Source organism: Anastrepha ludens, chromosome 5 (genome assembly GCF_028408465.1).
Source record: "Anastrepha ludens isolate Willacy chromosome 5, idAnaLude1.1, whole genome shotgun sequence".
Lineage (NCBI taxonomy): Eukaryota > Metazoa > Arthropoda > Insecta > Diptera > Tephritidae > Anastrepha > Anastrepha ludens.
In genome coordinates this window covers 101,132-120,235 of record NC_071501.1, presented here as the reverse complement: position 1 = coordinate 120,235, position 19,104 = coordinate 101,132, and the positions used below count along the sequence as shown (strand labels likewise).

At 32.2% G+C, this 19,104-nt stretch overlaps 1 protein-coding gene across 6 annotated transcripts in view; it reads right to left on the bottom strand.

Annotated features, from left to right (window-relative positions):
• Window positions 1–19,104, bottom strand: part of LOC128864549 (nuclear receptor coactivator 3) — a 128,875-nt gene that overhangs the window by 82,128 nt on the left and 27,643 nt on the right. The window contains exons 1-2 of one of the 6 annotated variants that reach the window (XM_054104259.1): window positions 13,584–14,101; window positions 11,211–11,724 (exon numbers count right to left, since the gene is read on the bottom strand). The exons of 2 other annotated variants lie outside the window; for them this stretch is intronic. The gene's annotated coding sequence lies outside the window, so the exon portion shown is untranslated. Of the gene's footprint in view, window positions 1–11,210; window positions 11,725–13,583; window positions 14,102–19,104 lie in introns of those variants that run through there. 3 more of the 6 variants (XM_054104260.1, XM_054104262.1, XM_054104261.1) reach the window with 3 other exon arrangements.

Genomic DNA, 19,104 nt, shown 5'->3' with positions numbered 1-19,104 from the left:
GTCCTTATTTTTCCCAGCTAAAATTGCTCTTTCGCTGAGCCAATCATGGTTTTTGTAATGTTGAACTACGTTTGGAAATACACTCTGTATCAATGCCTCTTTAGACTGTGCAAAAGTGCAGAAATTGTTAGGCAATGTTATCATTCCTGTTGTTTTTGAAAAAAGGTTTATTTTTTTTGGTTAAAAAGTGTTTTTTGAAGTTTTGAAAAACACTTCGCTCTAACAAATTTCTTCTCAGTTAATTGCTGAAAATTAAATATTTTGAAAAAACAATTTTTTTTTTTTAATTTAACGTTTTTGAGAAAATTTTGTTCTTGAAAAAATTTCATGCTTTTGTAAAAGTTTAAATTGATTTGTTAAAAAAGATTTTTGTCCGCTTTGAAAAACACCCCCTCGAAAAAATGTATTCTCTATTAATAGTGGAATATGAAATGCTTGAAAACACCATTTTTTTTTTAAATTTTGTTTGGTTTTCAGAAAATTTTGTTTTGACAAAATTTCATACCCTTGAAAAAGTTTTAATTTATATTATTTTATTTGTTTAAAATTTTTGAAATTTTTTTTTTTGTAATTTTAGAAAAACACCTCTTCGAAGAAATTTCTTTTATCTTTTTGAGGAAAATTTGCTTTTGAAAAAATTTCATGCTTTCGAAATTTCTTTATTTTACTTTATTTCTTCAAAATTTTTTAAAACAATTTTTTTTATAATTTTCGAAAAACACCCCTTTGAAAAAATGTTTTCTATGTGTCATAGTGGTATTCCATTAACTTTTAGGATTATAGTCAAATACTTACAAATATCTACGCTTTCACAAATAGCAACAATAAACAAATTTCCTCAAAACCAAAAAATTTACTTTTTTTCTAAAAAAATTCTAAACAAACAACGTAATAAATTTAGAATTTTGTGTTCACGAAAAAACAGTATTGTTTTTATTGTATTAACTGAAAACCAAAATGTTGCAAAAAATCAAAACAAAACTAAATTATTTTTTTGTGTTCATTTGGTCCATATGTTCCATAAAAAGTTGATATGGTAAATAATATGCAGGGTCTGATACACGCAAATTTCCATTGACCATTATAGTGACAAAATTATCGATCACCAATTCCAACAGGATTTCAAAATCAGAGTTGGAATGAGTTGTTGTGTGGTGTACTCCTGAAAAAAATGAGAAATAAACAAAATAAATCTAAAAATTCGAATTCTAACTTTATCTTGTGTATGTTCTTATTACCTTTGAATTTTTCCAATGAAGCACCATTCATTTTAAATTTTCCAAGAATTTTTTTTATCATTTCGCGTTTCTTTCCTTTTTCATTCGATTCCAACATTTGTTCATAGCCGAAAACATCGTTTGCAAACGCATTCATTTCCATATAGAATTGGTCAAAGAAAGCATTGCTCAATTGAATTGAAACATTATTTTCATAAATACTTAGGACCTTAACTAATGCACCTTGGTACATACGTAACGCAGATATTCATCGCGACCTTGACATCGATACTATTGATGAAACAATACAAAGCGCTAGCAGAAGACACATAAATAGACTATTAACGCATACAAATCCTATGATGAGAAGACTACCAAATAAAGAAAAATCTACCCAAAGTCGGCTTAACCGTCAAACACCAACAGATCTTGCAAAATCCTTGTAATCAATTGTCAACTAATCGTATATATCATTGTTTGTTAACCACTTGTTTTTAAATAATATGTATATATTTCTTCTAAATGAGCTTGGGGGCATTGGCCCTTCAATATCACTCTCATTCCATCTTTTTGTAAATCAAATTACTTATTGTCTAACGACAGGTGTAATATTTTATGGAAGAAATAAAAAAAAAAAAAAAAAATTTTCATTCGAATCATTTGAAATTTCTGTATACAATACATTTCTGTATCACAATACAAATACAAAAAAATCAAAAAAAGTTGTACACATAAAATGAATGTCGATTCGAAACTTACTTTAATCTAACAATCGAGCAAGTTTTGTTTTGGACAATATTTTGATTTTTTCTTTTTTTTATATGAAGAAAATATTTAAAAGAAATTTTTTTTTGCTAAAAACCTTCCCATAGTGGATCCCTATAATATGAAAACAGAACGAATAAAATTGGCCTCGTATCGGCCCAAAAAAATGCGGACAAACGAACATCATTTCATTTTTATATATATAGATACTATAATTTGAATTATCCAAAAAATACACTAAAAACATTTGTAATTTTATAGAAAATAAAATTAAAGAAATGCTCAGTATCTAATGGAAGTAATATGTTTCGAAAAACTGAAAATGCCGGGCTGGCTATAATTTAAAGAACGAGTGTTTGATTTCACTGTAATTGTGAGTTTTTAAAAGGAAAATAAGAGGAAGAGGACGGCCAAATGATAACTGAATTACGTTTGCGTTAACTGCTTCCAGGAGCTGATGAAATCCATCAGATTAGTATCCAAACCTGCTACATATGCAGGTGTAGCAAAGAAGTAAGAACCAAGATGCCTGAATCTCAGCCCGGCAATGCTATAACTGCGATACGATTTCAACTTAAATTGAATTTATTTTCAAATAAAAAATGGTAAAAAAATGAACGCTTCAAAATTTGAAAATTTGTAACAGATCTTATGCCACAACCAGATACATAAGTATGTGGTTATCAAAAAAGACAAAATGTAGTGAGTAGAAAGAAAGGTTTTTACAATCTCTAATACTGAGGCAATATTGCGGAAAAAGAAGCTTTTAAACCGATTTACTTGACAGGCTACATGCATAGCTATTAATAGCCTTATCTGGAATGAGGAAGGACAGATTTTTTCAGTGCTAGTATAACTGTGGTGAATTTTTTAAACTGAGTTTAACTATGCGAAATTGCACTATGACTTTCTTTGTTGTAGTTATCTGGAATTTGTTGTTTTTAATTTTATATGATTTCTGTGTGAGTCCGTCACTTTTCCGTGCTGATGTATCGATACGTTTTTTCCAGTTATTTATCAGCCATATTTTATCCAACGTTCTTTATATATTTTTAGTATAGTTATCTTGATGAGAACATCCGATGAATGGATGGATACAAACGCTCCGGCTTTGGAAGTATCCGATGCGGTACCAGCTGGTGGTAGCAGAGGAAGACCTCCTCTGCGTTGGAAAGATCAGGTGGAGAAGGACTTGGTTTCACTTGGTGTGTCTCGGTTAGCACGAGAAAGAAACGACTGGCGCGCTTTGTTAAACTCGGCCAAAATCGCGTAAGCGCTTGTCGCGCCAATTAAGAAGAAGAATCAGTTATTTTAAGCGGCCGCCGTAGCCGAATGGGCTGGTACGTGACTATCATTCGGGAATACTTAGGCTCGAATCTGCGTGCATGAAAAACCAAAAAGTTTTTTCTAATAACGCTCAATCCTCGTCAGGTAATGGCAAACCTCCGTGTGGACTTCTGCCATGAGAAAACTTCTCATTAAAAATATCTGCCGTTGTAAAAACGGTCAGAGGCTTAAGTTACAGCGTATTAGCAGTATTAAAAAATTATATAATTTCGATAGAAAACAGTCCGATTATTTAAATTTGACTATAGAAATTGGGTTCCCAAGAGTTTAGTTAGTAAGTTTTTATTGGATCTTAATAAAGTATACTGCGACCTCTGATGTGGTCTATTGGGCATGACCGCGAGCCTATCATTCGAAGCTCTTTATTCTATATCATCAATAGATTTAGAGCCGGATAAGTTTTAGGTAAGAGAGTATTAGGCATCAAGAGATGCACAATGTGCGTTTCATCGCACAACTCCCAAACACGGCAAACGCTTCTTTTCAGTGGGAATTCGTAAGTTCTCTCTATCCAAATTACAGAGCTTATGTGTTTTTTTAAGCCCGCAAAAGTGTTTTGGTCTATGGAATTTTGTTGTAGCACATAATTTCGCTAGGCAGTCTACCTGTTTCTTGTTGTTATGGCGAAGTTTTTTTAACACCTACTGTGCTCGAGGTCACTTAGGGTGCTGAACTCGAATCTATTAAAAATTATCTATTACTCCACGTTTTTGAAATAAAATGGGTCCTGTGTGCTAAAACCTTATTGTTATCAAAAATATTAGAAACGTTTTTTCATTGTGACTTTTCTAGCCCCGATAAAAGTCAAACTCTCTTTATCTAACAATAGCATCTTCACGCTTTTTGTCTCATTGTTTTTAATTTTTAGAATCTATGTATGCGATTTTTGTACGTTTAACATGTAAGGCAGTGAATAAGGAGGCTTATTATTTTGTGTTAATATGAGTAATTTGTTTGTAAATACATTCTGTACTAAGTCATCTATATTTTGTATGAAGCTTCTATTAGACGATTACAGAGATTCTTTCATTTCCTGTTTATTTTTCAAAACTAAAAATTTATAATAATTTTTTTTTCGTGTAGAAACCAAAAGTTTCTAATTACATTTCCTCTTTATTTTTCAAAATTAAAAATTATAACGATTTTTTTTCGTGCATAATCTAAAAGTTTCTAATACCAGCCATTGTATGACTTATATTTTGAAATATGAATTTAAAATTAAAATAACAGAAATTGTCAATAGAAAAACTTTTCGCCCTCTTTTAGAATATTTTCACAAATAATTGCTTTTTGCATTCGTATATTATGATAACACAGCCCTTAAGCTCTGTCGTACTTAAGTCCTTTTTTAGTGATATTGCATTGAAAAGGTACAATTGTATCGAAAACCCCGCAAACCGCAGGGTACTTAAAATTTTAGTTTTAGTTATAAACATAATTTCAAAATGTTTCAGCTTAATAAAAATCTCGAGTATTTTTCAAAATTTTGACAATCTGTCAAAGACACAAAGTTGAGGAGAGAAGCTTAGTCATTTTTAAATCAAACCTGGTGTATGAGAATATTCGAGTACTAGTACAAGTATTTATGTCTGCTTAATTCTGATTCGTATTTTACGCACACAAATGTTCATTGCGTTGCGTTGTTTTTGCCGGTGTTTGGACGTTGATACTGATATTATTGTTGTATTAATTCATTTTTAGTATAACAAAAATTATAAGCAAGTTATATGTACCTAGTAAGCAAACGTAGATGCATGTTCTCTCAACACAAATTTTTGGCTATATACCTGCGAAGAAAAATAAAGCATTTTTTGGCTTTGACCTTGAAAAGCTTTATCTAAAAATCGAGTGCAATCAACTTTCCCCCTTATGAGTTTGATTTGTATTTGACGTTGTAGTTGTAGTGGTGGTACATATACATAGCAGCTGATGAACGTACATATAGGTTTGTATTGTTCTTTCTATGGGAATTTCTATTGGTTTATACAATTGTTATATTTCTTACTCAACCTCCTCTCGCATTGTTGTTTGAGGGGTTGTCATTGTGTTGGTACTTCATTTGCGGTCATTCGGTAAGTTCTATGGTAATTTTTAGTTATTTTGGATTTTATACTCTTGGGTTTGTGTTTTCAGCACTGCCTTTAGTGTACTCTTGCAAGCATTTATTTATTGTATGTAACGCACTTTATTACTTATTACAGGTGGCGTTGTAGGTAATGCTTTTGTGTATATTAGCACAATAGTCTACTATTTCTATCTATTACAGAATTGGGTTTATGCTAAGTTTTCTTGTTGCTTAAAGTGTATGTAGATGATTCAAGGTAAAAAAATATACAAACATGTGTACATATGTATAATATATGTTGGCATATACTATATGTATGTCAATTATAATTTTGAGTAAAGTCTTTAACTGAAATCATTTACTAAGATACTTAAATGTTAAGTAATTGTATTAAAAAATAATAAATGAAGTTGAAATTGCCACTCATTTAAAGGAATACAGAATGCAGCAAATTCCAAATATATGACTATTTTATTTTGCACATCTACATGGATTCAATGAAATTATGAGCGGATGAGTTCACTTCATAACTCGAATTCAGCGCAACTGTCGAGTATTGTGAGTTGAGGTGATTCACTTGTTGATAAAGTAAGGTATATCGCCATATTGCTAAAAGCAACTCACTCTCTCACTGTTGAGCGTCCGTGAGACCACAACGAAAAGAATTGCTAATCACTGAGTTCACTTATTTGTGAATTCTGCTCTTCTCTATTTTGGTTGAATAGTTTTAATGATTACAGCATATTTAGCATAAACTGCACAGAATTAGAAAAATAATTAAAAAAGACAGTAAAAATAATAATTTATGAATTTGCAATACCCTTATAGATAGGTAACATTCCTGAACCTTAATAAGCAAACCAGTCGGCTTTTTGACAATCATTTTTTAAACTAGAATTCAAGTAGAAGCAAATTTCAGAGAATGTATCCGAAAACCTTAATGATTACGATAGTTAGACCATGATCAAATAGGTACCTTATTGGCAATTAAGAACGTTTCAGCAATTTAAACCTTAATAGTAACTCATTTTACTATACAAAAAATAAATTATTAATTAATAATTCATGCTTAACTGGCAATAAATTTGTATCAGATTTTCCAAGCAACTCTGAAGTCTATGTAATGAGAAAATGAGGGGCATTAAATCAAACAGAATGAATAGAATAGAAAATGAAACAACGATGGCGGACAGAATTTATTGAATTTAAACGATTTCTATAACAAACGAAATTCTATAAATTTTTTTAATTTCATTGACCAGCTTCCACAAAAAGCTTTGAGTTGCATTTTGTTCTAAATGCAAAAGCTCATAGCAGCTAATAAAGTTCGTTCTAAAGTTAAGTTTCTCCCCATTTTCACGCCGAATTTTTTACAAGCTAAGTCAAAACGTTCTCAGGCGTCAAGTACTAATTGTGCTAGCTAAATTATGTGTGTGTACAAACTCAATGACGTAATTTAAAGCCTAATTGTTTCATCTAATCGGTCTGCTTCAACACAATCTTACAATACGAAAAATGTATTGGTTCCCAGAGCAATAACTTATAAAAACAACTTTAACATATAAAACATTGACATTTTGACCGCTCCTTTTGCCAACAATACCATTTTCGCCAAACACAAGGAAGGAATATACATAGGTATGTACATATATAGATTGAGATATGTTTTTATGAGAAGCTTGCTAGCGACTACGATTGGAAAACACTTCTATCATTTAATATTTCATGCTTACAGTGCTTCATACACAAACCACTCGCCTACGACGCCGCCAGAATATAAACAAACTCTAAAAAATAGCGTACGATACTATTAAAATAAAATTCATGCACTTAGCCGGAGTTTTTTGGTTTTACCTCAGATCTGGCAGCATTTTAAATCAATCATATGTGTATGTACATATGTGCATATGCATGTATATCTCCTATATAAATTTTGTTGAAAGTGGAGAAATAAATAAAAATTTTCATTGCATTTACATCAAGTACTGACAGTGATTTTGTTAGAAGAATGGTGTTTGCTTTCGGTTTTATATGTAGTCTGAAGCTTTACGATTTAATTGATAACTGCCTTAGTTTTATTATACAATAAGTTGAAATATACCATATTTATTGAAGTAGCATAACACATATATAAAAATATAAAATAGAGGGCTGAAAACTAAAACAAACCTATTTGTTAGCTGTTTAGTCACTCTATTAAATTTCTAGCATGGAAAACGGGAATAAAAATATCTTAAAACAACAAACTCATGCATTTTTATTTTCTTTTGGAGTTAATGTTTGAACTTTAATACACAACGTTTAATACACACAACTTTGCACGAGTATAATTATCACCAAAGCAAGCAAAAGCTGTGGTTACCGAGTTCTGCCGAATGTAGATCGTAGCTTGTGAGAATGCTACATGTTAGAAGCGTTCATAGCTCTTCACTTTTATGCAGTTCACTACGTTTTCCACTTATTTATACATACATATGTATGAATGTATTCCAGTGCTCATGAAGCAAATGATCACAATGGTTGAGAGTGATTCATGAGTAACTCTTCATGCATTCACACAAATGTATAATATACATATGTAAGTATGTATGTATGTATATGTAAGTATGTACATGTGTATATACCATTCTGCCTTGTCCCATTGAATCAGCATATGTATAGGTCGTGGATTTACAGACTCTTCGTGTCTTAGCCTTATACTTTCGAGCAATTCCACATCTCACTGTTCTTCGTGCCAACCAAAAAGATCAACGGCAGATAGCTATGTTGCAATCCTACAGAGGCTCCTGTAAATACGCATAAGAAGTTTCCAGCCACTGTTATGCTTTTAGAAATATGAGCAACAAAGGAGTAATTCTTTACTTAGGGATTTTGAGTGAATTTTGTGAGGTTTTAGAAACAGTAGTGAAACCCTGGATTGATAGATTGCTTCTTAACACAAAGCGATGGAGACAAAAGATTGGATGGCTGAAAATTTTCATGACCACAAAACACAGTTTCGTTCTCAAGTTATCCTCAAATACCAAAAGCACTCTGTTTATATTTACTTTATTTTAAGCACAGCGTTGTCCGGAAAGAGAATTTTATATCAACATTTTGTATGTTTGCTCTCTTCAAGAATCACTGCCATTCGCCTTCTTCGGCAACGAAACGACAGCTGACATTCCACTCGTATTCGTATATATGTATGCATGTATTCCTATATGCGCATATACGTATATACATATATTTAATATTTACTACGAACGCCAAAATAAATCAACATCTATAAATCTTATACTTCTCGTAAAATTGTGAGAACAAAACACTCATCGATTATAATTACACAAGCATAAAGGTTTATTCAATATTATAAATTAAAGGCGAAACAACGACTAAAAATATAACAAAATTTACGCATCAAAAGTGAGACATATTGTAGGCTTTAAGGTATCAACTCGCTAACCTGTCCACATACTCGACAGGCACACTATAATTCCTATTGTCTTACAGTTTGTATGATTCCAAAAATTACAGCCAAGCCACATTTAATTTTAGTAAAGTGTGCGCGGGCATATAAAGTTCGGGCCGGATCTGTTGAAATGTCAATTACATGTTCTTTGGAATATACGAGTACGTATTAAGTTAAATGCACTTTTATGTACACATGGACGCATTTACTGTAGTTTGAACTAAGAACAATTATTCAAAACTAAATCGAGCATTTTGCAAATTATGATTCAAGAAAATTTATTTGGTTTCTAACGTGGCTTGGTAGCCACATAGGTAACTGCGAATATAACGTTATGCTGACAAATTACAAATTTTGTTCCACGCTACTTAGCATATTCAGAATTACGAATTAACCACACGGGGAAAAATATACTTATGTGGTATATATCCTTGTGCTCATATAATTAAGCCACGTCATAGTACAACACCTAGTCTGTCAAACAAGCGCATTTTATTAGAAAACAACAGAAAAAAGTTTGTATACAACTATGTATATAATTTATCAACCAACTTTAACGAGCAAATCTCATGCACAAGTAAATAAGTCATGTGGAAAAAATGCATTTTACAGCAAAATATTTTTTTGATTAACTCTAAGCCTGCTCTATAACTGCAGACATTCTTTTGGATGCATCTTGGGTGATCTTGTACCATTCCTCCTGGAATATCTGTTTTAAGGAAGCCTTATTTGCTAGTTACAATTTTACTTTAATTTAGTCAGTCCAATATAAAAATTGAAGTTTGGATTTTATTTTTTTAGTTAAAAACTTTGGTCGAAAATAAAAGTCAAAATTTGTCCCTTATTTTTTTGACTAATATGCTTCATTCAATGATCGGAACAAAAGTTAAAATTTAACAATTTTGATTGAAAAAATAATGATTAATTAACTATTATTTTTGATCCCTCGATTGTGAGCTTGCTCATTTATTAAATAGATATAGGCCTGCCCAAGAATTTATCGCTCCTTTCGTTATGGCGTAAGCACCAAAACTTTAAAATACCTAAAATATAAACTAAAACAAAATTTGTCCCTTATTTTTTTGACTAATATGCTTCATTCAATGACCGGAACAAAAGTTAAAATTTAACAATTTTGATTGAAAAAATAATGATTAATTAACTATTGATCCCTCGATTGTGAGCTTGCTCATTTATTAAATAGTTATAGGCCTGCCCAAGAATTTATCGCTCCTTTCGTTATGGCGTAAGCACCAAAACTTTAAAATACCTAAAATATAAACTAAAAATGAGATTCAAATTACGTAAATAAATTGAGACCAAACTGTCAACAAATGCAAATGCAATAAAGCCATTCGTTATTTAAACTTTGTTTATTCTGCCGTTCGGAGGCGGCAATGCACCCTACAAATAGGAGGAGGAGGCTGGCCAAACACCTAACAGAGGGTGTAGCTTCACAGATCTCTTTTTTGCACTCCCAAACAAGCCCAAAAGCCACTACCCTCACACGATTAGCAATCAAGGAAACCGGTTTATGAAATATTTTTAGTTCATATCTCAAAAACAAGATTTTTGAATGCTGCAACAGTTGATTGTTGTTTTATTCCGCATAAATCTAAGTTCCATCATCTAATACAGTACTATATACGTTTGGAGATGCACAACAATTAATTTTTTTTACACTATTCCAGACGAACTTTTCTTGACTGCAAGTTTTCCTTTGTAATGAAATTACATATGTAAATTGTTTTACTTTTACTAATGCCCGAAATATAATATATCTCATAGTATGTCATTTACAACTGTACTATATTTGGAAAATTGCACTAAAGAAAAACACGTTTTTTAAACGGTTCGTTTTCAGAGATTCAACTTCAGTTACAACTAAAAGCAATGTGCTTTAGGAAAAATAAAGATTAAGATATTGATAAAAGATAGGTATAACATTGTACTTATGCTACGGAAACGGAGATGGCGTTAATGCAAAATATTGCATAGCATTATTCAAATAAAATTATTTTTTAATATAAATCGTTGTACAAGTGCATTAAAATTTATAATTTTTTCTTAATATTTGTAACCCAATTGTCCTAAAACTATTTGATTGTAATAAATTTTGTAATAGCTGGAAAACACTTTTAAGAGTTAAATGGAAAAGCGTGGGCGAATGCAATAGATAATTCATGAATGAATTGTTCACAAAACCATTAGGCAGTAACAATCATATTGCACGTATGCACAAATGTGTGCTTTCTTGGCATATGCTACCTCCTATTATAATATAAAACTAGAAACTCCCCTTGCTATTATCTCACGCATGCGCCCACGATTTCGATGAAATAGTCACTTAATAATAATTGACTACCTTTGTTAAATTCACCAAATCTTCGTTGTAGCATTGCACATTCTGCAGCTCCAATTGTGGCCTTTGTTTATAAACTGTAAATTTTCCGTGAAAAATCATTAATCATGATACATAAATTAACTACTATGAGAAAACTGTATGCAAAACATAGCTGATCCACATTATTTTATATTTTTTAATGAACAAATAGTGAGTATGTTATGTCCAACTACTTGGATTTCTTTTTTTTTTACATTTATGTATTGATTGCGCGTTTATATTTACAACAGAAATCGTTGGAATTGTTTCAAAACATACACATTTCACCTTTTTACAAATATTTTTAGGTTTATAACCCCTTATATCTGAATATGAAACCGATTACTTCTAGACACTTTAATTTCACTTATATTCTGGATGTTGTATTGTTATATTCTCCACTTTTTTCAAACTGATTTTTTGGTGTGATTTAACTTTTTTCTTAATTATTTTTATCCAATTATTCAACAGCAATATTCTTAAGGACTGTACACTACTATAATATTATTTATCTTATATTCATTTTTATTTAAACTTGTTTCTTAATGTTTGCAATAAATTTGTAGCTTTTTTACCAGAATGCACTTGCTGTATGTTTACTTTTTTGTTATAAACAGTTTTTCATCTTGCTGCAGCTTAAATTATTTATTTTATTATATTCAACTTTCTAAAAACTAAAAATCTTGATATAAATGATTACGTATTCAGCAACCCAAGTGTAAAGTGGTCCGCAACAGTTGTTTACTAACTTTATGATTTGCAAGGTATGTTAGACAGCGAATTCTGCATGAAAAGGAAATGATTTCCTAATAAAATAAACTTTGGAAATCTGTACAATAGAAGTCGTTTATTTTTGTGAAGTTAAATAAGGTGTTTATACATATATTGCCTAAGATAACTTTTGTGACACTTAGTCAAATTTTCGTAATATAAAACACAAGAACTCGTCTTCACATATCTAAGGTCAAAAAAACTGAAATTATATTTCCATAAATGTTTTATTTAGAAAAATATAATGGCAAGGGTACATATAAAATCTTCTTATGACATATTAACACTTGCAAATATCTCATAATCTATGGCTGGATGAGTAGTATGCGTAACACGAATAGCCAAACCAACGAATGCTTGAAAGAAACGAATACGATTTTCGCATACGAACAAACGGAAATGGCCCAAACGGAAAGTCGTGACTACTACTACACTAACACATAAAAGCTTATGTGTTGGTAGTTGAGGAATAGGGTGGACAAAAAGAGATGATGATTGTGAGCTGAAAAGGTTTGAGTAAAGTAGATAGGGCGGCAAAATTAACGAAAACGAAGCGAACGAAATATTACGTCTACAATACGTAAGTAAGAACCATGAAAAATAAGAAATCGACTCATGAATATGTACATATGTACATATTTATGAACTGATTTACGTTACATATTACATATTATTTGACGAATAAAAATTAAATAGAAAAGAGAGGTGAAAAGCTGAAGTCGTAAAAATTATTACAAAGCTAAGTACGTAGTGCTAATAAATCTACGAATACTCGTGACGTATTTAGTACCTCGTACTTTTATGTACATATAAATTTAAATAAATGAGCATACGTTTTATGTGCATATGTATGTACAATTTTCTATAAGCACATCTGACGAAAGCTATATCTACGCTGCCTTAGCTAAAGACCAAAGCGAAATGAAAACTGTTAGGACTATACCAATACAAATTGTGCTCGATAATTGAATAAGCGCTCTTCTCTTTTTTTTTCTAAAACTGAAACTAATATCTGGTGTTCCAAGTTTCATGACGTTCACAAAGATTTCTTCAATTCATATTCAATATGTATGTATGTATGTATGTATCTACATCCATATATATGTTAAGGTGAAAATTCCGTAGTGCTAATGGAGGTGGAGTTTGTGCACCATGACGAAGAGATATCAGCTATGTGTGCGAAGTGGCAGCACTTATAACAGATATTCATACTTATATGGTAGATGTGCGTATTTGTATAAGAATGACGACCGACCACCACAATACGATGTTGGCACACAGCGACAAAAAGTCGTATAGTCTACAAAATTAAAAATAAAAGAGAGTGAACGTATACCATGGAGAGAGTGGAGAGAGGGAGCGGAATATTGTGAGCATAGTTCAGTGAAAAAGTTAAAATAAGGTAAAATCTAACTTGTAGATGGAACATTTTATTTTAGTAGCAAACAAATTTACAAATACACATTTCAATTTTTATGACTCTTTTCATTCTTTTATTTTCAATTTCTACTTCGCATGTTTTTTATTTAATTTTTGCCACATTCCCAATTCATCGTATCTGAAATTTTTATAATTTTTATTTACTTTTTGTGTCACATTTCCACATCACACACTAGCTTGTTGAGTATCCGCTTGTTGACTCTATTTGCTTATCTTTTGCATTTACTCTTTCAAGCTCGTAATTTTTCCTTCTTCGTGGCAACGATAGATTTTTTCTGCAATTTTTTCCTTCGGTCGATTACTGCTTCAATAAAAATCTTTTTTTTTTTATATTTATTTTGCTTTTTATTCAACACAAAATCGTTAACACAGAAACCTTATGCAAACTAAATAGAATCATCAAAAGACGCACTTTAACTAATTACATCACTTCTTTAAATTTTTCTCCAAAAATTAGATAAATTCAAGATTTTATATACGTATACGAGTATAACAGAATTTTATTGTTGTTTCAATCTTTTTATTTCTTCACATCACTTATTATTGAACAATTTTACAGTGCTGTATATTTTTTAAAAAAAAAGTCGCGTAGTCGCGCGACACTATAAACCACCTCCCATCCGTATCAACCGAAATACAAACTCGAACTAAAAATGGTTGCCGAGAGCATGTACCACTGGAGCACATACATATATAATTAAAACATACATACAATACAACTCATGCAATTCATGCATATCGTATTTGTACAAGAATAGTAGGAAAAGTGGGTGAGCGTAGAAGTGTTAAGAAATGCGAAATCTTGGAGCAACAAAATTAAGAGAAATCTTCTACAAAAGAGAAAATAATTCAATACTAAAATAATGTGCCAAGCCACCACGCAGAACAGCAAAATAAGTAATAAACGTGTACTAGGTGGTGTGCCAAGCAAATTACCGGCGTTTGGTACTCTACCTCGACATCCTAATGAGAAAGAGAATAATTGAAGGTCTAAAATTTCGAATCTCAAATACAAATGTAAGTAAACATATAAGTATATATGCTGGTATCTCACAGATACTACTGCGGTTTGGACTGATTTTGCTTTTTTCTCTTTGATGTGTTCCTTTGTTGCTATTGCTGTATTGAGGGTATAGCTAAAGAAAACAGAAGAAACGAAAATAATATATGAGTACAAAACAAACCAAAAGGCTAAGGAAAATTGATTTGCTGAACATCTAAATTATTTTCTAAACTTACTTCCAACATTTTTTAATGCTTTCTATATTTTAAATATTCACCTGACAACATGCTAAAATACAGGTTTCATTTGATCTCTCAAGTATAACATACATACAGTGTCGCATAAAACATATTGAACTAAGTATTAATGTAAACTTATTACCACATGACTTAAAAACATGGCAATTAAAATTAACAAATCCCTTTAAGAATAAGTTTAATAATTCTTCTATATAATCTGAATATGAAATTTTTTTTACAAATTGGAAACAAACAGAAATGTAAACAATTACGCAACAACACATATTGGTTGATTGATGCTGTATTATGCATTCTTAGTAAAATTTTATTTGAGGAAGTGCGAAAGTTGTGACGCATTCAAATTTTGTAATATTTTCTTACAAATCTAATAAGCTGTAAGCACACACTCAGTTCACATGAAAGAATTAGTTATTAATTACTTAGGTGTTCAATAACTTTTGCGGATCGATAAGAGGGGCGTTACTACTAGACTAAATATTTTTTGTTACGTTGGTACACTCTTCATATGAACGTATGTAAGTCATGCTTCATTTCAATCTGTCAATTCATTCTTTGTTTACAAGCCATTTAGTAAGAGCCGCCGTGTATCAGAATTTTCCACAATGAAAAAAATCAAGTATCGTTAATGTTTGAATTTTTATTTTTGGAAGGTTTAAAAGCAAAGAAAATTCATGAACGAATTTTGAAAGTGTATAAGGAGTTTTCGCCATCATTACTATTAATTAGAGTAGAAATATGGGTTGCTGAATTTAAATGTGATCGTACAAGCCTTGAACAGATCCACATCAAGGACGTCCAAACAACACCAAAGGCAAAAACACCAGAAATCGTAAAAATTGCCAGATATCGTATTAGAAAATCGTCGAGTGACTGAAAAAGATTTAGTTGAAGCCCTAGGCATCTCATTGGGCAGTGCAATCAATGTGTGCACAACTTTTTAGACCAGCTGAAGGAAAAACTTCGTGAAAAAATACGCAGTTTACAAAAGCAAAATATTTTTTTCATCAAGACAATGCACCGTGTCACAAGAGCATGCATTTTCCATCAAATGATAAGGTCATAACAGCTTTGAAAGCGTATTTTGCAGCTCTTCCGAATTCCTACTTCAGGGATGGAGCTCATAAATTGCAATCTCGTTGGAACAAGTGTATGTTCAGGGAGAAAAGCTTATCTCAGACAAATATTGGAAAACAATTTTCATTAAAAACCAACAGCGCGTTTCATATCACGAAAGTTCAGGAACGTCCTACAGCTACAACACGACAAAAATACCAGCGCAGGACTGTGCACAAAAGAGCATGTGTAGATCGACTAAAAAGTCAAAGAGCAGCTAAAGGGTAATTTATTTTACGAAAAAATCGATTAAATGCTCCAGAACATATCAGTGAAGCGCTGGGCAACTGTACTCTCTTCGTACATACCCTAATTTTATTTGAAATATGCAGACGGAATGGAAAAAGTTCGCAAAACCATGATTAATTCCTCTATATTGTCAAAGTAGATTTAAACATAGTGGAGGATTTGACATTGAACCCCTGCACCAAAAAGGGGTATTTTGCTCTGACTTTTCACAATTTCAAATTTCTACAATTTTTTGGACTTACTCATTACGATATGAAACCATTTTTAACTAAATGTGCTAGTGAATAGTTACTCATGGAATAAACCATAAAGCTTAGAGTGCGCAGCACCTATTGTTGTTAATAAGTTTGTACGTAGAATTATAGTGCCTGTTTTCTGTCCGAAATTGTATTTGTTTTAGTCTACACCGTGCGTATATATGTACACCGACTACCGTTGATGACAGAGGCATGTTCTCGCAATGCTGGAAGTACGATTTCTCTGGTACAATGAGTCTAACAAAAATAGATAATAAATGTCCATCCCACCAACACATGAAAAATTACTACAGAAGAGAGTTGATATACGTTCTCCACTTACTGTTCATTCTGAATACTCTTTCTAATTCACAAATTCGGTAACCGCTCCCTCTTTGTTTTGCCATCCTTCTTTCATGCGGCTACTCGCATTTCAATTTATTTTCATACAACCATACATACTTTTACCAGAGAACATTGATGTATACATTCAATCAATGTTCTCTGCTTTTATATAAGCTGAATTTTTAATTCTTTTCTAAAGTTTCGCTCCTTTGGTTTATATTTCCACTCCTAATTCGTATCTTCTCCACATTTAAGGCTGATTTCGGTATTTTTTTACTGAAAAGCTTTGTACTAATTTTCTCCAGAAGTGGGCACATGCATTGCTAACAATTCGTCTGTTTTGTTCCTATAAAGAGCTTTCAAAATAACTCACTACGTATACTGTCAAAAATTGGGCCAATTGTAGTGGAGATCTAGTACGATTTTATTACCGTCTGTTCCTATGATGAATAATTTTGTTGGCAAAAAATTCGCCAGAAGAGAAGCCTGTACGAGTAACAATTGACTGTCCAGTATTTTGCAAACAAATTGAGGCTTTCCATAGAGAGGAATAATGGAATTACATTCAAAATGTTATTAAGTTATCGAAAAGAACTTCCTCAAAAAATAGAGCCACATAAACCGGTAACAATAGTAGATGGAGTGCACAGTACTCATACCGATCTTAGTTTGATTAAGTCACTCCCAGAGTTTAAAGGCAAAATGTCGGAATATCCGGCATGGAGAGACGCGGCAAAATTTGCGTTAAGCTATTACAGTGAGGGTTCTGAGCCATACTATATCGCGATGGGAATTCTCAGGAATAAAATAACGTCCTCGGCTAACGAAAATCTTAGCGCCTTTAATACCCCACTAATTTTCAAAGCTATTATTGCAAGACTAGATCAGCTCTACGCGGATAAGCGCCCCCTTCATATATTAGAAAATCAGCTTAACACATTGAGACAGGGACAAATGTCTATTAGCGAGTACTATGATGCGGTTGATAGGCAGCTTACTTTGATATTAAATAAAATAATAATGACACATAGTAACAATGAGGAGCTCACGAATGCTTTTAATGAAAAGGCAAGGGAAAATTCGTTAAGAGTATTTATTTCTGGCCTTAAACGCCCATTATGTGACACGCTTTTCGCAGCTAATCCTCCAGACTTGCCCAGTGCACTTGCACTCGCACAAGAGCTACATCACAATCGGCAAAGATATGAGTTCGCTCAGACTTATGCCACAGGAAGAATGCCACAAAATACCCAAAATACTCAAAGCGCTTTAGTAGCACAACTTTCAAACCAAATAGTTCCCAAAACGTTTCAACTCCTAGCCCTACACCGATGGATGTAGATCCAGGAAGTTAATAAACAGCAACGAGTTAATACAATGAAAAACGAACCATATTTTTCTGAAATAGAAGAATATGAATGCGCAGATAATTCCTTAGATGAAATCAATTTTTTAGGCTAAGATCCCACTTGCCGTTCATTACGCGAACCCTTCCGAGCGGACAAGTCCTTAACCTGCTAATAGATACAGGAACGTCTAAAAATTATATAAAGAAATATTCATTTTTAAAAGGCATTAATCAGGTAGAAAGCCCCTTTCAATTAAAATCCATTAACGGAGTCAATAAAATCACAGAAAAATGCAGAATCGATATATTAGGGACAATTTCCACATTTTACATTTTACCCAAGTTAGGTACCTTTGATGGAATCATAGGATATGATTTATTGAAAGGTATCCAGCAAAAATTGATACACAAGCTGATCTCATCTTCCATAAAACTGGAAGAGAGAAACTCAACTTCTTTTATTGTCAGGAAGTCAATATGGGTACAACAATGGGTAAAACGAAAGTACCCGCAGGTATTGAGCTATTGATAAAGAAAAATCAAAATGCATTTGCAAACCCCAATAGAGCCCTACCATACAACACTAGAGTAATTGCGAGAATAGATACCCAAACCGACACACCCATTTATTCAAAAAGTTATCCATATCCAATTTCAGCAGCAAACTTTATTAACAAAGAAATCGAATATTTATTGAGAGATGGTATCATAAGGAAGTCATACTCACCTTATAATTCACCTGTACATGTCGTTTCAAAAAAAGGGCTGGACGACGAAGGTAACCAGAAATTGAGAATGGTAATAGATTTTCGAAAACTTAACGAACAAACCACTTCCGATAAATATCCCATTCCGGATACAAGCGTAATTCTTTCAAATTTAGAAAATCTAAGTTGTTTACCACGCTCGACCTCAAGTCGGGTTTCCACCAAATTTGCCTCCTGGAAAAAGACAGATGCAAGACAGCATTTAGTGTTAACAATGGCAAGTACGAGTTTTGCTGATTACCCTTTGGTCTGAAAAATGCACCAAGCATTTTTCAGAGAGCCATAAACGACATCCTGCGGGAGGATATCGGAAAAATATGTCATGTTTATGTCGATGACATCAT